Source organism: Pholcus phalangioides, unplaced genomic scaffold (genome assembly GCF_987345545.1).
Source record: "Pholcus phalangioides strain wild (caught in Gottingen) unplaced genomic scaffold, Ppha-v1.0 ptg000009l_1, whole genome shotgun sequence".
NCBI lineage: Eukaryota > Metazoa > Arthropoda > Arachnida > Araneae > Pholcidae > Pholcus > Pholcus phalangioides.
In genome coordinates, this window is record NW_028301602.1 from 30,492,315 (window position 1) to 30,512,312 (window position 19,998).

At 41.7% G+C, this 19,998-nt stretch overlaps 36 non-coding genes across 36 annotated transcripts; all 36 read left to right on the plus strand.

Annotated features, from left to right (window-relative positions):
* Positions 1-377: 377 nt before the first annotated feature.
* Positions 378-451, plus strand: TRNAT-AGU (transfer RNA threonine (anticodon AGU)). Its single transcript has one exon. It is a non-coding gene; the product is annotated as a tRNA-Thr (tRNA).
* Positions 452-730: 279 nt separating this feature from the next.
* On the plus strand, positions 731-804 carry TRNAT-AGU (transfer RNA threonine (anticodon AGU)). Its single transcript has one exon. It is a non-coding gene; the product is annotated as a tRNA-Thr (tRNA).
* A 279-nt stretch (positions 805-1,083) lies between these two features.
* On the plus strand, positions 1,084-1,157 carry TRNAT-AGU (transfer RNA threonine (anticodon AGU)). The gene has a single exon. It is a non-coding gene; the product is annotated as a tRNA-Thr (tRNA).
* Positions 1,158-1,436: 279 nt separating this feature from the next.
* On the plus strand, positions 1,437-1,510 carry TRNAT-AGU (transfer RNA threonine (anticodon AGU)). Its single transcript has one exon. It is a non-coding gene; the product is annotated as a tRNA-Thr (tRNA).
* A 279-nt stretch (positions 1,511-1,789) lies between these two features.
* On the plus strand, positions 1,790-1,863 carry TRNAT-AGU (transfer RNA threonine (anticodon AGU)). The gene has a single exon. It is a non-coding gene; the product is annotated as a tRNA-Thr (tRNA).
* A 632-nt stretch (positions 1,864-2,495) lies between these two features.
* TRNAT-AGU (transfer RNA threonine (anticodon AGU)) lies at positions 2,496-2,569 on the plus strand. Its single transcript has one exon. It is a non-coding gene; the product is annotated as a tRNA-Thr (tRNA).
* An 811-nt stretch (positions 2,570-3,380) lies between these two features.
* Positions 3,381-3,454, plus strand: TRNAT-AGU (transfer RNA threonine (anticodon AGU)). The gene has a single exon. It is a non-coding gene; the product is annotated as a tRNA-Thr (tRNA).
* A 279-nt stretch (positions 3,455-3,733) lies between these two features.
* On the plus strand, positions 3,734-3,807 carry TRNAT-AGU (transfer RNA threonine (anticodon AGU)). Its single transcript has one exon. It is a non-coding gene; the product is annotated as a tRNA-Thr (tRNA).
* A 279-nt stretch (positions 3,808-4,086) lies between these two features.
* On the plus strand, positions 4,087-4,160 carry TRNAT-AGU (transfer RNA threonine (anticodon AGU)). Its single transcript has one exon. It is a non-coding gene; the product is annotated as a tRNA-Thr (tRNA).
* Positions 4,161-4,439: 279 nt separating this feature from the next.
* On the plus strand, positions 4,440-4,513 carry TRNAT-AGU (transfer RNA threonine (anticodon AGU)). Its single transcript has one exon. It is a non-coding gene; the product is annotated as a tRNA-Thr (tRNA).
* A 632-nt stretch (positions 4,514-5,145) lies between these two features.
* Positions 5,146-5,219, plus strand: TRNAT-AGU (transfer RNA threonine (anticodon AGU)). The gene has a single exon. It is a non-coding gene; the product is annotated as a tRNA-Thr (tRNA).
* An 811-nt stretch (positions 5,220-6,030) lies between these two features.
* Positions 6,031-6,104, plus strand: TRNAT-AGU (transfer RNA threonine (anticodon AGU)). The gene has a single exon. It is a non-coding gene; the product is annotated as a tRNA-Thr (tRNA).
* A 278-nt stretch (positions 6,105-6,382) lies between these two features.
* Positions 6,383-6,456, plus strand: TRNAT-UGU (transfer RNA threonine (anticodon UGU)). Its single transcript has one exon. It is a non-coding gene; the product is annotated as a tRNA-Thr (tRNA).
* Positions 6,457-7,088: 632 nt separating this feature from the next.
* TRNAT-AGU (transfer RNA threonine (anticodon AGU)) lies at positions 7,089-7,162 on the plus strand. The gene has a single exon. It is a non-coding gene; the product is annotated as a tRNA-Thr (tRNA).
* Positions 7,163-7,441: 279 nt separating this feature from the next.
* Positions 7,442-7,515, plus strand: TRNAT-AGU (transfer RNA threonine (anticodon AGU)). The gene has a single exon. It is a non-coding gene; the product is annotated as a tRNA-Thr (tRNA).
* A 279-nt stretch (positions 7,516-7,794) lies between these two features.
* Positions 7,795-7,868, plus strand: TRNAT-AGU (transfer RNA threonine (anticodon AGU)). The gene has a single exon. It is a non-coding gene; the product is annotated as a tRNA-Thr (tRNA).
* A 990-nt stretch (positions 7,869-8,858) lies between these two features.
* Positions 8,859-8,932, plus strand: TRNAT-AGU (transfer RNA threonine (anticodon AGU)). The gene has a single exon. It is a non-coding gene; the product is annotated as a tRNA-Thr (tRNA).
* Positions 8,933-9,211: 279 nt separating this feature from the next.
* TRNAT-AGU (transfer RNA threonine (anticodon AGU)) lies at positions 9,212-9,285 on the plus strand. The gene has a single exon. It is a non-coding gene; the product is annotated as a tRNA-Thr (tRNA).
* A 279-nt stretch (positions 9,286-9,564) lies between these two features.
* Positions 9,565-9,638, plus strand: TRNAT-AGU (transfer RNA threonine (anticodon AGU)). The gene has a single exon. It is a non-coding gene; the product is annotated as a tRNA-Thr (tRNA).
* A 632-nt stretch (positions 9,639-10,270) lies between these two features.
* Positions 10,271-10,344, plus strand: TRNAT-AGU (transfer RNA threonine (anticodon AGU)). The gene has a single exon. It is a non-coding gene; the product is annotated as a tRNA-Thr (tRNA).
* Positions 10,345-10,623: 279 nt separating this feature from the next.
* Positions 10,624-10,697, plus strand: TRNAT-AGU (transfer RNA threonine (anticodon AGU)). The gene has a single exon. It is a non-coding gene; the product is annotated as a tRNA-Thr (tRNA).
* Positions 10,698-10,976: 279 nt separating this feature from the next.
* TRNAT-AGU (transfer RNA threonine (anticodon AGU)) lies at positions 10,977-11,050 on the plus strand. Its single transcript has one exon. It is a non-coding gene; the product is annotated as a tRNA-Thr (tRNA).
* A 1,052-nt stretch (positions 11,051-12,102) lies between these two features.
* TRNAT-AGU (transfer RNA threonine (anticodon AGU)) lies at positions 12,103-12,176 on the plus strand. Its single transcript has one exon. It is a non-coding gene; the product is annotated as a tRNA-Thr (tRNA).
* Positions 12,177-12,808: 632 nt separating this feature from the next.
* TRNAT-AGU (transfer RNA threonine (anticodon AGU)) lies at positions 12,809-12,882 on the plus strand. The gene has a single exon. It is a non-coding gene; the product is annotated as a tRNA-Thr (tRNA).
* Positions 12,883-13,161: 279 nt separating this feature from the next.
* Positions 13,162-13,235, plus strand: TRNAT-AGU (transfer RNA threonine (anticodon AGU)). The gene has a single exon. It is a non-coding gene; the product is annotated as a tRNA-Thr (tRNA).
* Positions 13,236-13,514: 279 nt separating this feature from the next.
* On the plus strand, positions 13,515-13,588 carry TRNAT-AGU (transfer RNA threonine (anticodon AGU)). The gene has a single exon. It is a non-coding gene; the product is annotated as a tRNA-Thr (tRNA).
* Positions 13,589-13,867: 279 nt separating this feature from the next.
* TRNAT-AGU (transfer RNA threonine (anticodon AGU)) lies at positions 13,868-13,941 on the plus strand. Its single transcript has one exon. It is a non-coding gene; the product is annotated as a tRNA-Thr (tRNA).
* A 632-nt stretch (positions 13,942-14,573) lies between these two features.
* On the plus strand, positions 14,574-14,647 carry TRNAT-AGU (transfer RNA threonine (anticodon AGU)). The gene has a single exon. It is a non-coding gene; the product is annotated as a tRNA-Thr (tRNA).
* Positions 14,648-15,458: 811 nt separating this feature from the next.
* On the plus strand, positions 15,459-15,532 carry TRNAT-AGU (transfer RNA threonine (anticodon AGU)). Its single transcript has one exon. It is a non-coding gene; the product is annotated as a tRNA-Thr (tRNA).
* Positions 15,533-15,810: 278 nt separating this feature from the next.
* Positions 15,811-15,884, plus strand: TRNAT-UGU (transfer RNA threonine (anticodon UGU)). Its single transcript has one exon. It is a non-coding gene; the product is annotated as a tRNA-Thr (tRNA).
* Positions 15,885-16,516: 632 nt separating this feature from the next.
* On the plus strand, positions 16,517-16,590 carry TRNAT-AGU (transfer RNA threonine (anticodon AGU)). The gene has a single exon. It is a non-coding gene; the product is annotated as a tRNA-Thr (tRNA).
* Positions 16,591-16,869: 279 nt separating this feature from the next.
* Positions 16,870-16,943, plus strand: TRNAT-AGU (transfer RNA threonine (anticodon AGU)). Its single transcript has one exon. It is a non-coding gene; the product is annotated as a tRNA-Thr (tRNA).
* Positions 16,944-17,222: 279 nt separating this feature from the next.
* On the plus strand, positions 17,223-17,296 carry TRNAT-AGU (transfer RNA threonine (anticodon AGU)). Its single transcript has one exon. It is a non-coding gene; the product is annotated as a tRNA-Thr (tRNA).
* A 1,343-nt stretch (positions 17,297-18,639) lies between these two features.
* On the plus strand, positions 18,640-18,713 carry TRNAT-AGU (transfer RNA threonine (anticodon AGU)). Its single transcript has one exon. It is a non-coding gene; the product is annotated as a tRNA-Thr (tRNA).
* A 279-nt stretch (positions 18,714-18,992) lies between these two features.
* On the plus strand, positions 18,993-19,066 carry TRNAT-AGU (transfer RNA threonine (anticodon AGU)). The gene has a single exon. It is a non-coding gene; the product is annotated as a tRNA-Thr (tRNA).
* Positions 19,067-19,345: 279 nt separating this feature from the next.
* On the plus strand, positions 19,346-19,419 carry TRNAT-AGU (transfer RNA threonine (anticodon AGU)). The gene has a single exon. It is a non-coding gene; the product is annotated as a tRNA-Thr (tRNA).
* The last annotated feature ends 579 nt before the right edge of the window (positions 19,420-19,998 follow it).

Consider the following 19,998-nt stretch of genomic DNA (forward strand, 5'->3'; position numbering starts at 1 on the left):
ATACACATATTGCGTTTGATCGTTGGCGCCGTGGCATAGTTGGTTAAAGTGCCTGTCTTGTAAACACGAGATCATGGATTCGAATCTCGTCGGTGCCTGTTTAGTTTTCATGTCATTGCAACTGCATCGCAAACGGTTGTTTTCGCTCACTACCGAAATTATTTCAGTAAAAAGCAAATACGTCCATTAATAGCTCAGAAGTGGTTCACGTGGCTTATTTGTTTCAAACGCGTGTCTTCCAAACAGGAGATCATGATTACGAATCTCATCGGTATCTGTTTATATTCGCATGTCAGAACAGCTGTGACGCAAGCTGTTTTTTCCTATTGAAATTACTTCAACAATCAGCAAATATACACATATTACGCTTGATCGTTGGCGCCGTGGCTTAGTTGGTTAAAGCGCCTGTCTAGTAAACAGGAGATCATGGGTTCGTATCCCGTCGGTGCCTGTTTAGTTTTCATGGCATTGCAACGGCATCGCAAACTCTTGTTTTCGCTCACTACCGAAACTACTTCAGTAAAGAGCAAATACGACCGTTAATAGCTCAGAAGTGGTTTTCTTGGCTTATTTGTTTCAAACGCGTGTCTTCCAAACAGGAGATCATGATTACGAATCTCATCGGTGTCTGTTTATATTCGCATGTCAGAACAGCTGTGACGCAAGCTGTTTTTTCCTATTGAAATTACTTCAGCAATCAGCAAATATACACATATTGCGCTTGATCGTTGGCGCCGTTGCTTAGTTGGTTAAAGCGCCTGTCTAGTAAACAGGAGATCATGGGTTCGTATCTCGTCGGTGCCTGTTTAGTTTTCATGTCATTGCAACTGCATCGCAAACGGTTGTTTTCGCTCACTACCGAAATTACTTCAGTAAAAAGCAAATACGTCCATTAATAGCTCAGAAGTGGTTCTCGTGGCTTATTTGTTTCAAACGCGTGTCTTCCAAACAGGAGATCATGATTACGAATCTCATCGGTGTCTGTTTATATTCGCATGTCAGAACAGCTGTGACGCAAGCTGTTTTTTCCTATTGAAATTACTTCAACAATCAGCAAATATACACATATTGCGCTTGAGCGTTGGCGCCGTGGCTTAGTTGGTTAAAGCGCCTGTCTAGTAAACAGGAGATCATGGGTTCGAATCCCGTCGGTGCCTGTTTAGTTTTCATGTCATTGCAACTGCATCGCAAACTGTTGTTTTCGCTCACTACCGAAACTACTTCAGTAAAGAGTAAATACGACCGTTAATAGCTCAGAAGTGGTTTTCTTGGCTTATTTGTTTCAAACGCGTGTCTTCCAAACAGGAGATCATGATTACGAATCTCATCGGTGTCTGTTTATATTCGCATGTCAGAACAGCTGTGACGCAAGCTGTTTTTTCCTATTGAAATTACTTCAACAATCAGCAAATATACACATATTACGCTTGATCGTTGGCGCCGTGGCTTAGTTGGTTAAAGCGCCTGTCTAGTAAACAGGAGATCATGGGTTCGTATCCCGTCGGTGCCTGTTTAGTTTTCATGGCATTGCAACGGCATCGCAAACTCTTGTTTTCGCTCACTACCGAAACTACTTCAGTAAAGAGCAAATACGACCGTTAATAGCTCAGAAGTGGTTTTCTTGGCTTATTTGTTTCAAACGCGTGTCTTCCAAACAGGAGATCATGATTACGAATCTCATCGGTGTCTGTTTATATTCGCATGTCAGAACAGCTGTGACGCAAGCTGTTTTTTCCTATTGAAATTACTTCAGCAATCAGCAAATATACACATATTGCGCTTGATCGTTGGCGCCGTTGCTTAGTTGGTTAAAGCGCCTGTCTAGTAAACAGGAGATCATGGGTTCGTATCCCGTCGGTGCCTGTTTAGTTTTCATGTCATTGCAACGGCATCGCAAACTGTTGTTTTCGCTCACTACCGAAACTACTTCAGTAAAGAGTAAATACGACCGTTAATAGCTCAGAAGTGGTTTTCTTGGCTTATTTGTTTTAAACGCGTGTCTTCCAAACAGGAGATCATGATTAAGAATCTCATCGGTGTCTGTTTATATTCGCATGTCAGAACAGCTGTGACGCAAGCTGTTTTTTCCTATTGAAATTACTTCAACAATCAGCAAATATACACATATTGCGCTTGATCGTTTGCTCCGTGGCATAGTTGGTTAAAGTGCCTGTCTTGTAAACACGAGATCATGGGTTCGAATCTCGTCGGTGCCTGTTTAGTTTTCATGTCATTGCAACTGCATCGCAAACGGTTGTTTTCGCTCACTACCGAAATTACTTCAGTAAAAAGCAAATACGTCCATTAATAGCTCAGAAGTGGTTCTCGTGGCTTATTTGTTTCAAACGCGTGTCTTCCAAACAGGAGATCATGATTACGAATCTCATCGGTGTCTGTTTATATTCGCATGTCAGAACAGCTGTGACGCAAGCTGTTTTTTCCTATTGAAATTACTTCAACAATCAGCAAATATACACATATTGCGCTTGAGCGTTGGCGCCGTGGCTTAGTTGGTTAAAGCGCCTGTCTAGTAAACATGAGATCATGGGTTCGAATCCCGTCGGTGCCTGTTTAGTTTTCATGTCATTGCAACTGCATCGCAAACTGTTGTTTTCGCTCACTACTGAAACTACTTCAGTAAAGAGCAAATACGACCGTTAATAGCTCAGAAGTGGTTTTCTTGGCACATTTGGTTCAAACGCGTGTCTTCCAAACAGGAGATAATGGGTTCGAATCCCGTCGGTGCCTGTTTAGTTTTCATGTCATTGCAACTGCATCGCAAGCTGTTGTTTTCGCTCACTACTGAAACTACTTCAGTAAAGAGCAAATACGACCGTTAATAGCTCAGAAATGGTTTTCTTGGCTTATTTGTTTTAAACGCGTGTCTTCCAAACAGGAGATCATGATTAAGAATCTCATCGTTGTCTGTTTATATTCGCATGTCAGAACAGCTGTGACGCAAGCTGTTTTTTCCTATTGAAATTACTTCAACAATCAGCAAATATACACATATTGCGCTTGATCGTTTGCGCCGTGGCATAGTTGGTTAAAGTGCCTGTCTTGTAAACACGAGATCATGGATTCGAATCTCGTCGGTGCCTGTTTAGTTTTCATGTCATTGCAACTGCATCGCAAACGGTTGTTTTCGCTCACTACCGAAATTATTTGAGTAAAAAGCAAATACGTCCATTAATAGCTCAGAAGTGGTTCACGTGGCTTATTTGTTTCAAACGCGTGTCTTCCAAACAGGAGATCATGATTACGAATCTCATCGGTATCTGTTTATATTCGCATGTCAGAACAGCTGTGACGCAAGCTGTTTTTTCCTATTGAAATTACTTCAACAATCAGCAAATATACACATATTACGCTTGATCGTTGGCGCCGTGGCTTAGTTGGTTAAAGCGCCTGTCTAGTAAACCGGAGATCATGGGTTCGTATCCCGTCGGTGCCTGTTTAGTTTTCATGGCATTGCAACGGCATCGCAAACTCTTGTTTTCGCTCACTACCGAAACTACTTCAGTAAAGAGCAAATACGACCGTTAATAGCTCAAAAGTGGTTTTCTTGGCTTATTTGTTTCAAACGCGTGTCTTCCAAACAGGAGATCATGATTACGAATCTCATCGGTGTCTGTTTATATTCGCATGTCAGAACAGCTGTGACGCAAGCTGTTTTTTCCTATTGAAATTACTTCAGCAATCAGCAAATATACACATATTGCGCTTGATCGTTGGCGCCGTTGCTTAGTTGGTTAAAGCGCCTGTCTAGTAAACAGGAGATCATGGGTTCGTATCCCGTCGGTGCCTGTTTAGTTTTCATGTCATTGCAACGGCATCGCAAACTGTTGTTTTCGCTCACTACCGAAACTACTTCAGTAAAGAGTAAATACGACCGTTAATAGCTCAGAAGTGGTTTTCTTGGCTTATTTGTTTTAAACGCGTGTCTTCCAAACAGGAGATCATGATTACGAATCTCATCGGTGTCTGTTTATATTCGCATGTCAGAACAGCTGTGAAGCAAGCTGTTTTTTCCTATTGAAATTACTTCAACAATCAGCAAATATACACATATTGCGTTTGGTCGTTGGCGCCGTGGCTTAGTTGGTTAAAGCGCCTGTCTAGTAAACAGGAGATCATGGGTTCGAGTCCCGTCGGTACCTGTTTAGTTTTCATGTCATTGCAACTGCATCGCAAACGGTTGTTTTCGCTCACTACCGAAATTACTTCAGTAAAAAGCAAATACGCCCATTAATAGCTCAGAAGTGGTTCTCGTGGCTTATTTGTTTCAAACGCGCGTCTTCCAAACAGGAGATCATGATTACGAATCTCATCGGTGTCTGTTTATATTCGCATGTCAGAACAGCTGTGACGCAAGCTGTTTTTTCCTATTGAAATTACTTCAACAATCAGCAAATATACACATATTACGCTTGATCGTTGGCGCCGTGGCTTAGTTGGTTAAAGCGCCTGTCTAGTAAATAGGAGATCATGGGTTCGTATCCCGTCGGTGCCTGTTTAGTTTTCATGGCGTTGCAACGGCATCGCAAAGTCTTGTTTTCGCTCACTACCAAAACTACTTCAGTAAAGAGCAAATACGACCGTTAATAGCTCAGAAGTGGTTTTCTTGGCTTATTTGTTTCAAACGCGTGTCCTCCAAACAGGAGATCATGATTACGAATCTCATCGGTGTCTGTTTATATTCGCATGTCAGAACAGCTGTGACGCAAGCTGTTTTTTCCTATTGAAATTACTTCAACAATCAGCAAATATACACATATTGCGCTTGATCGTTTGCGCCGTGGCATAGTTGGTTAAAGTGCCTGTCTAGTAAACAGGAGATCATGGGTTCGAGTCCCGTCGGTACCTGTTTAGTTTTCATGTCATTGCAACTGCATCGCAAACGGTTGTTTTCACTCACTACCGAAATTATTTCAGTAAAAAGCAAATACGTCCATTAATAGCTCAGAAGTGGTTCACGTGGCTTATTTGTTTCAAACGCGTGTCTTCCAAACAGGAGATCATGATTACGAATCTCATCGGTGTCTGTTTATATTCGCATGTCAGAACAGCTGTGACGCAAGCTGTTTTTTCCTATTCAAATTACTTCAACAATCAGCAAATATACACATATTGCGTTTGATCGTTGGCGCCGTGGCTTAGTTGGTTAAAGCGCCTGTCTAGTAAACAGGAGATCATGGGTTCGAATCCCGTCGGTGCCTGTTTACTTTTCATGACATTGCAACTGCATCGCAAGCTGTTGTTTTCGCTCACTACTGAAACTACTTCAGTAAAGAGCAAATACGACCGTTAATAGCTCAGAAGTGGTTTTCTTGGCTTATTTGTTTTAAACGCGTGTCTTCCAAACAGGAGATCATGATTAAGAATCTCATCGGTGTCTGTTTATATTCGCATGTCAGAACAGCTGTGACGCAAGCTGTTTTTTCCTATTGAAATTACTTCAACAATCAGCAAATATACACATATTGCGCTTGATCGTTTGCTCCGTGGCATAGTTGGTTAAAGTGCCTGTCTTGTAAACACGAGATCATGGGTTCGAATCTCGTCGGTGCCTGTTTAGTTTTCATGTCATTGCAACTGCATCGCAAACGGTTGTTTTCGCTCACTACCGAAATTACTTCAGTAAAAAGCAAATACGTCCATTAATAGCTCAGAAGTGGTTCTCGTGGCTTATTTGTTTCAAACGCGTGTCTTCCAAACAGGAGATAATGGGTTCGAATCCCGTCGGTGCCTGTTTAGTTTTCATGTCATTGCAACTGCATCGCAAGCTGTTGTTTTCGCTCACTACTGAAACTACTTCAGTAAAGAGCAAATACGACCGTTAATAGCTCAGAAATGGTTTTCTTGGCTTATTTGTTTTAAACGCGTGTCTTCCAAACAGGAGATCATGATTAAGAATCTCATCGTTGTCTGTTTATATTCGCATGTCAGAACAGCTGTGACGCAAGCTGTTTTTTCCTATTGAAATTACTTCAACAATCAGCAAATATACACATATTGCGCTTGATCGTTGGCGCCGTGGCTTAGTTGGTTAAAGCGCCTGTTTAGTAAACACGAGATCATGGGTTCGAATCTCGTCGGTGCCTGTTTAGTTTTCATGTCATTGCAACTGCATCGCAAACGGTTGTTTTCGCTCACTACCGAAATTACTTCAGTAAAAAGCAAATACGTCCATTAATAGCTCAGAAGTGGTTCTCGTGGCTTATTTGTTTCAAACGCGTGTCTTCCAAACAGGAGATCATGATTACGAATCTCATCGGTGTCTGTTTATATTCGCATACAGAACAGCTGTGACGCAAACTGTTTTTTCCTATTGAAATTACTTCAACAATCAGCAAATATACACATATTGCGCTTGATCGTTGGCGCCGTGCCTTAGTTGGTTAAAGCGCCTATCTTGTAAACAGGAGATCATGGGTTCGAATCCCGTCGGTGCCTGTTTAGTTTTCATGTCATTGCAACTGCATCGCAAGCTGTTGTTTTCGCTCACTACTGAAACTACTTCAGTAAAGAGCAAATACGACCGTTAATAGCTCAGAAGTGGTTTTCTTGGCTTATTTGTTTTAAACGCGTGTCTTCCAAACAGGAGATCATGATTAAGAATCTCATCGGTGTCTGTTTATATTCGCATGTCAAAACAGCTGTGACGCAAGCTGTTTTTTCCTATTGAAATTACTTCAACAATCAGCAAATATACACATATTGCGCTTGATCGTTTGCGCCGTGGCATAGTTGGTTAAAGTGCCTGTCTTGTAAACACGAGATCATGGATTCGAATCTCGTCGGTGCCTGTTTAGTTTTCATGTCATTGCAACTGCATCGCAAACGGTTGTTTTCGCTCACTACCGAAATTATTTCAGTAAAAAGCAAATACGTCCATTAATAGCTCAGAAGTGGTTCACGTGGCTTATTTGTTTCAAACGCGTGTCTTCCAAACAGGAGATCATGATTACGAATCTCATCGGTATCTGTTTATATTCGCATGTCAGAACAGCTGTGACGCAAGCTGTTTTTTCCTATTGAAATTACTTCAACAATCAGCAAATATACACATATTACGCTTGATCGTTGGCGCCGTGGCTTAGTTGGTTAAAGCGCCTGTCTAGTAAACAGGAGATCATGGGTTCGTATCCCGTCGGTGCCTGTTTAGTTTTCATGGCATTGCAACGGCATCGCAAACTCTTGTTTTCGCTCACTACCGAAACTACTTCAGTAAAGAGCAAATACGACCGTTAATAGCTCAGAAGTGGTTTTCTTGGCTTATTTGTTTCAAACGCGTGTCTTCCAAACAGGAGATCATGATTACGAATCTCATCGGTGTCTGTTTATATTCGCATGTCAGAACAGCTGTGACGCAAGCTGTTTTTTCCTATTGAAATTACTTCAGCAATCAGCAAATATACACATATTGCGCTTGATCGTTGGCGCCGTTGCTTAGTTGGTTAAAGCGCCTGTCTAGTAAACAGGAGATCATGGGTTCGTATCTCGTCGGTGCCTGTTTAGTTTTCATGTCATTGCAACTGCATCGCAAACGGTTGTTTTCGCTCACTACCGAAATTACTTCCGTAAAAAGCAAATACGTCCATTAATAGCTCAGAAGTGGTTCTCGTGGCTTATTTGTTTCAAACGCGTGTCTTCCAAACAGGAGATCATGATTACGAATCTCATCGGTGTCTGTTTATATTCGCATGTCAGAACAGCTGTGACGCAAGCTGTTTTTTCCTATTGAAATTACTTCAACAATCAGAAAATATACACATATTGCGCTTGAGCGTTGGCGCCGTGGCTTAGTTGGTTAAAGCGCCTGTCTAGTAAACAGGAGATCATGGGTTCGAATCCCGTCGGTGCCTGTTTAGTTTTCATGTCATTGCAACTGCATCGCAAACTGTTGTTTTCGCTCACTACTGAAACTACTTCAGTAAAGAGCAAATACGACCGTTAATAGCTCAGAAGTGGTTTTCTTGGCACATTTGGTTCAAACGCGTGTCTTCCAAACAGGAGATAATGGGTTCGAATCCCGTCGGTGCCTGTTTAGTTTTCATGTCATTGCAACTGCATCGCAAGCTGTTGTTTTCGCTCACTACTGAAACTACTTCAGTAAAGAGCAAATACGACCGTTAATAGCTCAGAAATGGTTTTCTTGGCTTATTTGTTTTAAACGCGTGTCTTCCAAACAGGAGATCATGATTAAGAATCTCATCGTTGTCTGTTTATATTCGCATGTCAGAACAGCTGTGACGCAAGCTGTTTTTTCCTATTGAAATTACTTCAACAATCAGCAAATATACACATATTGCGCTTGATCGTTGGCGCCGTGCCTTAGTTGGTTAAAGCGCCTATCTTGTAAACAGGAGATCATGGGTTCGAATCCCGTCGGTGAATGTTTAGTTTTCATGGCATTGCAACTGCATCGCAAAATGTTGTTTTCGCTCACTACTGAAACTACTTCAGTAAAGAGCAAATACGACCGTTAATAGCTCAGAAGTGGTTTTTTTGTCTTATTTGGTTGAAACGTGTGTCTTCCAAACAGGAGATCATGGGTTCGAATCCCGTCGGTGCCTGTTTAGTTTTCATGTCATTGCAACTGCATCGCAAACTGTTGTTTTCGCTCACTACCGAAACTACTTCAGTAAAGAGCAAATACGACCGTTAATAGCTCAGAAATGGTTTTCTTGGCTTATTTGTTTTAAACGCGTGTCTTCCAAACAGGAGATCATGATTAAGAATCTCATCGGTGTCTGTTTATATTCGCATGTCAAAACAGCTGTGACGCAAGCTGTTTTTTCCTATTGAAATTACTTCAACAATCAGCAAATATACACATATTACGCTTGATCGTTGGCGCCGTGGCTTAGTTGGTTAAAGCGCCTGTCTAGTAAACAGGAGATCATGGGTTCGTATCCCGTCGGTGCCTGTTTAGTTTTCATGGCATTGCAACGGCATCGCAAACTCTTGTTTTCGCTCACTACCGAAACTACTTCAGTAAAGAGCAAATACGACCGTTAATAGCTCAGAAGTGGTTTTCTTGGCTTATTTGTTTCAAACGCGTGTCTTCCAAACAGGAGATCATGATTACGAATCTCATCGGTGTCTGTTTATATTCGCATGTCAGAACAGCTGTGACGCAAGCTGTTTTTTCCTATTGAAATTACTTCAGCAATCAGCAAATATACACATATTGCGCTTGATCGTTGGCGCCGTTGCTTAGTTGGTTAAAGCGCCTGTCTAGTAAACAGGAGATCATGGGTTCGTATCCCGTCGGTGCCTGTTTAGTTTTCATGTCATTGCAACGGCATCGCAAACTGTTGTTTTCGCTCACTACCGAAACTACTTCAGTAAAGAGTAAATACGACCGTTAATAGCTCAGAAGTGGTTTTCTTGGCTTATTTGTTTCAAACGCGTGTCTTCCAAACAGGAGATCATGATTACGAATCTCATCGGTGTCTGTTTATATTCGCATGTCAGAACAGCTGTGACGCAAGCTGTTTTTTCCTATTGAAATTACTTCAACAATCAGCAAATATACACATATTGCGTTTGATCGTTGGCGCCGTGGCTTAGTTGGTTAAAGCGCCTGTCTAGTAAACAGGAGATCATGGGTTCGAATCCCGTCGGTGCCTGTTTACTTTTCATGACATTGCAACTGCATCGCAAGCTGTTGTTTTCGCTCACTACTGAAACTACTTCAGTAAAGAGCAAATACGACCGTTAATAGCTCAGAAGTGGTTTTCTTGGCTTATTTGTTTTAAACGCGTGTCTTCCAAACAGGAGATCATGATTAAGAATCTCATCGGTGTCTGTTTATATTCGCATGTCAGAACAGCTGTGACGCAAGCTGTTTTTTCCTATTGAAATTACTTCAACAATCAGCAAATATACACATATTGCGCTTGATCGTTTGCTCCGTGGCATAGTTGGTTAAAGTGCCTGTCTTGTAAACACGAGATCATGGGTTCGAATCTCGTCGGTGCCTGTTTAGTTTTCATGTCATTGCAACTGCATCGCAAACGGTTGTTTTCGCTCACTACCGAAATTACTTCAGTAAAAAGCAAATACGTCCATTAATAGCTCAGAAGTGGTTCTCGTGGCTTATTTGTTTCAAACGCGTGTCTTCCAAACAGGAGATCATGATTACGAATCTCATCGGTGTCTGTTTATATTCGCATGTCAGAACAGCTGTGACGCAAGCTGTTTTTTCCTATTGAAATTACTTCAGCAATCAGCAAATATACACATATTGCGCTTGATCGTTGGCGCCGTTGCTTAGTTGGTTAAAGCGCCTGTCTAGTAAACAGGAGATCATGGGTTCGTATCTCGTCGGTGCCTGTTTAGTTTTCATGTCATTGCAACTGCATCGCAAACGGTTGTTTTCGCTCACTACCGAAATTACTTCAGTAAAAAGCAAATACGTCCATTAATAGCTCAGAAGTGGTTCTCGTGGCTTATTTGTTTCAAACGCGTGTCTTCCAAACAGGAGATCATGATTACGAATCTCATCGGTGTCTGTTTATATTCGCATGTCAGAACAGCTGTGACGCAAGCTGTTTTTTCCTATTGAAATTACTTCAACAATCAGCAAATATACACATATTACGCTTGATCGTTGGCGCCGTGGCTTAGTTGGTTAAAGCGCCTGTCTAGTAAACAGGAGATCATGGGTTCGTATCCCGTCGGTGCCTGTTTAGTTTTCATGGCATTGCAACGGCATCGCAAACTCTTGTTTTCGCTCACTACCGAAACTACTTCAGTAAAGAGCAAATACGACCGTTAATAGCTCAGAAGTGGTTTTCTTGGCTTATTTGTTTCAAACGCGTGTCTTCCAAACAGGAGATCATGATTACGAATCTCATCGGTGTCTGTTTATATTCGCATGTCAGAACAGCTGTGACGCAAGCTGTTTTTTCCTATTGAAATTACTTCAGCAATCAGCAAATATACACATATTGCGCTTGATCGTTGGCGCCGTTGCTTAGTTGGTTAAAGCGCCTGTCTAGTAAACAGGAGATCATGGGTTCGTATCCCGTCGGTGCCTGTTTAGTTTTCATGTCATTGCAACGGCATCGCAAACTGTTGTTTTCGCTCACTACCGAAACTACTTCAGTAAAGAGTAAATACGACCGTTAATAGCTCAGAAGTGGTTTTCTTGGCTTATTTGTTTTAAACGCGTGTCTTCCAAACAGGAGATCATGATTAAGAATCTCATCGGTGTCTGTTTATATTCGCATGTCAGAACAGCTGTGACGCAAGCTGTTTTTTCCTATTGAAATTACTTCAACAATCAGCAAATATACACATATTGCGCTTGATCGTTTGCTCCGTGGCATAGTTGGTTAAATACAAATACAAATACAAATACAACGCCACAACAGGCAAATTGCCCAACGAGGTGGCTGACTTGAGAACATCATGGATCCCCGAACCCTTTTTTCCCCTACCTACTACTGCTACACCACACATCCACCCCGCCCACAACCCCCCGCGGAACCCCCAACGAATCGGTACATGCGGGAATGTGCGTGTACGTGTAGTGAAACCTGACGTGAAGTTTTTTTGTTTCTCTGTAATGCTTGTTATGTGTAGTGCTGCCATCTGCCACCAGTTTTTCAAACTATGAGTGAAGTGTTATGATTGAATGATTTTTCGTTGTAGGACTGTTGCTCTCTGTGGCGAGACTTTTTAACGGGGAGATCGGCTCGCATTTGCGCCTTGAAGTTGGGAACCACAGAAAACCAACTTCAGCCGACCACGTTACATGTTACATGTCTTGTAAACACGAGATCATGGGTTCGAATCTCGTCGGTGCCTGTTTAGTTTTCATGTCATTGCAACTGCATCGCAAACGGTTGTTTTCGCTCACTACCGAAATTACTTCAGTAAAAAGCAAATACGTCCATTAATAGCTCAGAAGTGGTTCTCGTGGCTTATTTGTTTCAAACGCGTGTCTTCCAAACAGGAGATCATGATTACGAATCTCATCGGTGTCTGTTTATATTCGCATGTCAGAACAGCTGTGACGCAAGCTGTTTTTTCCTATTGAAATTACTTCAACAATCAGCAAATATACACATATTGCGCTTGAGCGTTGGCGCCGTGGCTTAGTTGGTTAAAGCGCCTGTCTAGTAAACATGAGATCATGGGTTCGAATCCCGTCGGTGCCTGTTTAGTTTTCATGTCATTGCAACTGCATCGCAAACTGTTGTTTTCGCTCACTACTGAAACTACTTCAGTAAAGAGCAAATACGACCGTTAATAGCTCAGAAATGGTTTTCTTGGCTTATTTGTTTTAAACGCGTGTCTTCCAAACAGGAGATCATGATTAAGAATCTCATCGTTGTCTGTTTATATTCGCATGTCAGAACAGCTGTGACGCAAGCTGTTTTTTCCTATTGAAATTACTTCAACAATCAGCAAATATACACATATTGCGCTTGATCGTTTGCGCCGTGGCATAGTTGGTTAAAGTGCCTGTCTTGTAAACACGAGATCATGGATTCGAATCTCGTCGGTGCCTGTTTAGTTTTCATGTCATTGCAACTGCATCGCAAACGGTTGTTTTCGCTCACTACCGAAATTATTTCAGTAAAAAGCAAATACGTCCATTAATAGCTCAGAAGTGGTTCACGTGGCTTATTTGTTTCAAACGCGTGTCTTCCAAACAGGAGATCATGATTACGAATCTCATCGGTATCTGTTTATATTCGCATGTCAGAACAGCTGTGACGCAAGCTGTTTTTTCCTATTGAAATTACTTCAACAATCAGCAAATATACACATATTACGCTTGATCGTTGGCGCCGTGGCTTAGTTGGTTAAAGCGCCTGTCTAGTAAACCGGAGATCATGGGTTCGTATCCCGTCGGTGCCTGTTTAGTTTTCATGGCATTGCAACGGCATCGCAAACTCTTGTTTTCGCTCACTACCGAAACTACTTCAGTAAAGAGCAAATACGACCGTTAATAGCTCAAAAGTGGTTTTCTTGGCTTATTTGTTTCAAACGCGTGTCTTCCAAACAGGAGATCATGATTACGAATCTCATCGGTGTCTGTTTATATTCGCATGTCAGAACAGCTGTGACGCAAGCTGTTTTTTCCTATTGAAATTACTTCAGCAATCAGCAAATATACACATATTGCGCTTGATCGTTGGCGCCGTTGCTTAGTTGGTTAAAGCGCCTGTCTAGTAAACAGGAGATCATGGGTTCGTATCCCGTCGGTGCCTGTTTAGTTTTCATGTCATTGCAACGGCATCGCAAACTGTTGTTTTCGCTCACTACCGAAACTACTTCAGTAAAGAGTAAATACGACCGTTAATAGCTCAGAAGTGGTTTTCTTGGCTTATTTGTTTTAAACGCGTGTCTTCCAAACAGGAGATCATGATTACGAATCTCATCGGTGTCTGTTTATATTCGCATGTCAGAACAGCTGTGAAGCAAGCTGTTTTTTCCTATTGAAATTACTTCAACAATCAGCAAATATACACATATTGCGTTTGGTCGTTGGCGCCGTGGCTTAGTTGGTTAAAGCGCCTGTCTAGTAAACAGGAGATCATGGGTTCGAGTCCCGTCGGTACCTGTTTAGTTTTCATGTCATTGCAACTGCATCGCAAACGGTTGTTTTCGCTCACTACCGAAATTACTTCAGTAAAAAGCAAATACGCCCATTAATAGCTCAGAAGTGGTTCTCGTGGCTTATTTGTTTCAAACGCGCGTCTTCCAAACAGGAGATCATGATTACGAATCTCATCGGTGTCTGTTTATATTCGCATGTCAGAACAGCTGTGACGCAAGCTGTTTTTTCCTATTGAAATTACTTCAACAATCAGCAAATATACACATATTACGCTTGATCGTTGGCGCCGTGGCTTAGTTGGTTAAAGCGCCTGTCTAGTAAATAGGAGATCATGGGTTCGTATCCCGTCGGTGCCTGTTTAGTTTTCATGGCGTTGCAACGGCATCGCAAAGTCTTGTTTTCGCTCACTACCAAAACTACTTCAGTAAAGAGCAAATACGACCGTTAATAGCTCAGAAGTGGTTTTCTTGGCTTATTTGTTTCAAACGCGTGTCCTCCAAACAGGAGATCATGATTACGAATCTCATCGGTGTCTGTTTATATTCGCATGTCAGAACAGCTGTGACGCAAGCTGTTTTTTCCTATTGAAATTACTTCAACAATCAGCAAATATACACATATTGCGCTTGATCGTTTGCGCCGTGGCATAGTTGGTTAAAGTGCCTGTCTAGTAAACAGGAGATCATGGGTTCGAGTCCCGTCGGTACCTGTTTAGTTTTCATGTCATTGCAACTGCATCGCAAACGGTTGTTTTCACTCACTACCGAAATTATTTCAGTAAAAAGCAAATACGTCCATTAATAGCTCAGAAGTGGTTCACGTGGCTTATTTGTTTCAAACGCGTGTCTTCCAAACAGGAGATCATGATTACGAATCTCATCGGTGTCTGTTTATATTCGCATGTCAGAACAGCTGTGACGCAAGCTGTTTTTTCCTATTCAAATTACTTCAACAATCAGCAAATATACACATATTGCGTTTGATCGTTGGCGCCGTGGCTTAGTTGGTTAAAGCGCCTGTCTAGTAAACAGGAGATCATGGGTTCGAATCCCGTCGGTGCCTGTTTACTTTTCATGACATTGCAACTGCATCGCAAGCTGTTGTTTTCGCTCACTACTGAAACTACTTCAGTAAAGAGCAAATACGACCGTTAATAGCTCAGAAGTGGTTTTCTTGGCTTATTTGTTTTAAACGCGTGTCTTCCAAACAGGAGATCATGATTAAGAATCTCATCGGTGTCTGTTTATATTCGCATGTCAGAACAGCTGTGACGCAAGCTGTTTTTTCCTATTGAAATTACTTCAACAATCAGCAAATATACACATATTGCGCTTGATCGTTTGCTCCGTGGCATAGTTGGTTAAAGTGCCTGTCTTGTAAACACGAGATCATGGGTTCGAATCTCGTCGGTGCCTGTTTAGTTTTCATGTCATTGCAACTGCATCGCAAACGGTTGTTTTCGCTCACTACCGAAATTACTTCAGTAAAAAGCAAATACGTCCATTAATAGCTCAGAAGTGGTTCTCGTGGCTTATTTGTTTCAAACGCGTGTCTTCCAAACAGGAGATAATGGGTTCGAATCCCGTCGGTGCCTGTTTAGTTTTCATGTCATTGCAACTGCATCGCAAGCTGTTGTTTTCGCTCACTACTGAAACTACTTCAGTAAAGAGCAAATACGACCGTTAATAGCTCAGAAATGGTTTTCTTGGCTTATTTGTTTTAAACGCGTGTCTTCCAAACAGGAGATCATGATTAAGAATCTCATCGTTGTCTGTTTATATTCGCATGTCAGAACAGCTGTGACGCAAGCTGTTTTTTCCTATTGAAATTACTTCAACAATCAGCAAATATACACATATTGCGCTTGATCGTTGGCGCCGTGGCTTAGTTGGTTAAAGCGCCTGTTTAGTAAACACGAGATCATGGGTTCGAATCTCGTCGGTGCCTGTTTAGTTTTCATGTCATTGCAACTGCATCGCAAACGGTTGTTTTCGCTCACTACCGAAATTACTTCAGTAAAAAGCAAATACGTCCATTAATAGCTCAGAAGTGGTTCTCGTGGCTTATTTGTTTCAAACGCGTGTCTTCCAAACAGGAGATCATGATTACGAATCTCATCGGTGTCTGTTTATATTCGCATACAGAACAGCTGTGACGCAAACTGTTTTTTCCTATTGAAATTACTTCAACAATCAGCAAATATACACATATTGCGCTTGATCGTTGGCGCCGTGCCTTAGTTGGTTAAAGCGCCTATCTTGTAAACAGGAGATCATGGGTTCGAATCCCGTCGGTGCCTGTTTAGTTTTCATGTCATTGCAACTGCATCGCAAGCTGTTGTTTTCGCTCACTACTGAAACTACTTCAGTAAAGAGCAAATACGACCGTTAATAGCTCAGAAGTGGTTTTCTTGGCTTATTTGTTTTAAACGCGTGTCTTCCAAACAGGAGATCATGATTAAGAATCTCATCGGTGTCTGTTTATATTCGCATGTCAAAACAGCTGTGACGCAAGCTGTTTTTTCCTATTGAAATTACTTCAACAATCAGCAAATATACACATATTGCGCTTGATCGTTTGCGCCGTGGCATAGTTGGTTAAAGTGCCTGTCTTGTAAACACGAGATCATGGATTCGAATCTCGTCGGTGCCTGTTTAGTTTTCATGTCATTGCAACTGCATCGCAAACGGTTGTTTTCGCTCACTACCGAAATTATTTCAGTAAAAAGCAAATACGTCCATTAATAGCTCAGAAGTGGTTCACGTGGCTTATTTGTTTCAAACGCGTGTCTTCCAAACAGGAGATCATGATTACGAATCTCATCGGTATCTGTTTATATTCGCATGTCAGAACAGCTGTGACGCAAGCTGTTTTTTCCTATTGAAATTACTTCAACAATCAGCAAATATACACATATTACGCTTGATCGTTGGCGCCGTGGCTTAGTTGGTTAAAGCGCCTGTCTAGTAAACAGGAGATCATGGGTTCGTATCCCGTCGGTGCCTGTTTAGTTTTCATGGCATTGCAACGGCATCGCAAACTCTTGTTTTCGCTCACTACCGAAACTACTTCAGTAAAGAGCAAATACGACCGTTAATAGCTCAGAAGTGGTTTTCTTGGCTTATTTGTTTCAAACGCGTGTCTTCCAAACAGGAGATCATGATTACGAATCTCATCGGTGTCTGTTTATATTCGCATGTCAGAACAGCTGTGACGCAAGCTGTTTTTTCCTATTGAAATTACTTCAGCAATCAGCAAATATACACATATTGCGCTTGGTCGTTGGCGCCGTTGCTTAGTTGGTTAAAGCGCCTGTCTAGTAAACAGGAGATCATGGGTTCGTATCTCGTCGGTGCCTGTTTAGTTTTCATGTCATTGCAACTGCATCGCAAACGGTTGTTTTCGCTCACTACCGAAATTACTTCCGTAAAAAGCAAATACGTCCATTAATAGCTCAGAAGTGGTTCTCGTGGCTTATTTGTTTCAAACGCGTGTCTTCCAAACAGGAGATCATGATTACGAATCTCATCGGTGTCTGTTTATATTCGCATGTCAGAACAGCTGTGACGCAAGCTGTTTTTTCCTATTGAAATTACTTCAACAATCAGAAAATATACACATATTGCGCTTGAGCGTTGGCGCCGTGGCTTAGTTGGTTAAAGCGCCTGTCTAGTAAACAGGAGATCATGGGTTCGAATCCCGTCGGTGCCTGTTTAGTTTTCATGTCATTGCAACTGCATCGCAAACTGTTGTTTTCGCTCACTACTGAAACTACTTCAGTAAAGAGCAAATACGACCGTTAATAGCTCAGAAGTGGTTTTCTTGGCACATTTGGTTCAAACGCGTGTCTTCCAAACAGGAGATAATGGGTTCGAATCCCGTCGGTGCCTGTTTAGTTTTCATGTCATTGCAACTGCATCGCAAGCTGTTGTTTTCGCTCACTACTGAAACTACTTCAGTAAAGAGCAAATACGACCGTTAATAGCTCAGAAATGGTTTTCTTGGCTTATTTGTTTTAAACGCGTGTCTTCCAAACAGGAGATCATGATTAAGAATCTCATCGTTGTCTGTTTATATTCGCATGTCAGAACAGCTGTGACGCAAGCTGTTTTTTCCTATTGAAATTACTTCAACAATCAGCAAATATACACATATTGCGCTTGATCGTTGGCGCCGTGCCTTAGTTGGTTAAAGCGCCTATCTTGTAAACAGGAGATCATGGGTTCGAATCCCGTCGGTGAATGTTTAGTTTTCATGGCATTGCAACTGCATCGCAAACTGTTGTTTTCGCTCACTACTGAAACTACTTCAGTAAAGAGCAAATACGACCGTTAATAGCTCAGAAGTGGTTTTTTTGTCTTATTTGGTTGAAACGTGTGTCTTCCAAACAGGAGATCATGGGTTCGAATCCCGTCGGTGCCTGTTTAGTTTTCATGTCATTGCAACTGCATCGCAAACTGTTGTTTTCGCTCACTACCGAAACTACTTCAGTAAAGAGCAAATACGACCGTTAATAGCTCAGAAATGGTTTTCTTGGCTTATTTGTTTTAAACGCGTGTCTTCCAAACAGGAGATCATGATTAAGAATCTCATCGGTGTCTGTTTATATTCGCATGTCAAAACAGCTGTGACGCAAGCTGTTTTTTCCTATTGAAATTATTTCAACAATCAGCAAATATACACATATTGCGCTTGATCGTTTGCGCCGTGGCATAGCTGGTTAAAGTGCCTGTCTTGTAAACACGAGATCATGGATTCGAATCTCGTCGGTGCCTGTTTAGTTTTCATGGCGTTGCAACGGCATCGCAAAGTCTTGTTTTCGCTCACTACCAAAACTACTTCAGTAAAGAGCAAATACGACCGTTAATAGCTCAGAAGTGGTTCACGTGGCTTATTTGTTTCAAACGCGTGTCTTCCAAACAGGAGATCATGATTACGAATCTCATCGGTAGATGTTTATATTCGCATGTCAGAACAGCTGTGACGCAAGCTGTTTTTTCCTATTGAAATTACTTCAACAATCAGCAAATATACACATATTACGCTTGATCGTTGGCGCCGTGGCTTAGTTGGTTAAAGCGCCTGTCTAGTAAACAGGAGATCATGGGTTCGTATCCCGTCGGTGCCTGTTTAGTTTTCATGGCATTGCAACGGCATCGCAAACTCTTGTTTTCGCTCACTACCGAAACTACTTCAGTAAAGAGCAAATACGACCGTTAATAGCTCAGAAGTGGTTTTCTTGGCTTATTTGTTTCAAACGCGTGTCTTCCAAACAGGAGATCATGATTACGAATCTCATCGGTGTCTGTTTATATTCGCATGTCAGAACAGCTGTGACGCAAGCTGTTTTTTCCTATTGAAATTACTTCAGCAATCAGCAAATATACACATATTGCGCTGGATCGTTGGTGCCGTTGCTTAGTTGGTTAAAGCGCCTGTCTAGTAAACAGGAGATCATGGGTTCGTATCCCGTCGGTGCCTGTTTAGTTTTCATGTCATTGCAACGGCATCGCAAACTGTTGTTTTCGCTCACTACCGAAACTACTTCAGTAAAGAGTAAATACGACCGTTAATAGCTCAGAAGTGGTTTTCTTGGCTTATTTGTTTCAAACGCGTGTCTTCCAAACAGGAGATCATGATTACGAATCTCATCGGTGTCTGTTTATATTCGCATGTCAGAACAGCTGTGACGCAAGCTGTTTTTTCCTATTGAAATTACTTCAACAATCAGCAAATATACACATATTGCGTTTGATCGTTGGCGCCGTGGCTTAGTTGGTTAAAGCGCCTGTCTAGTAAACAGGAGATCATGGGTTCGAATCCCGTCGGTGCCTGTTTACTTTTCATGACATTGCAACTGCATCGCAAGCTGTTGTTTTCGCTCACTACTGAAACTACTTCAGTAAAGAGCAAATACGACCGTTAATAGCTCAGAAGTGGTTTTCTTGGCTTATTTGTTTTAAACGCGTGTCTTCCAAACAGGAGATCATGATTAAGAATCTCATCGGTGTCTGTTTATATTCGCATGTCAGAACAGCTGTGACGCAAGCTGTTTTTTCCTATTGAAATTACTTCAACAATCAGCAAATATACACATATTGCGCTTGATCGTTTGCTCCGTGGCATAGTTGGTTAAAGTGCCTGTCTTGTAAACACGAGATCATGGGTTCGAATCTCGTCGGTGCCTGTTTAGTTTTCATGTCATTGCAACTGCATCGCAAACGGTTGTTTTCGCTCACTACCGAAATTACTTCAGTAAAAAGCAAATACGTCCATTAATAGCTCAGAAGTGGTTCTCGTGGCTTATTTGTTTCAAACGCGTGTCTTCCAAACAGGAGATCATGATTACGAATCTCATCGGTGTCTGTTTATATTCGCATGTCAGAACAGCTGTGACGCAAGCTGTTTTTTCC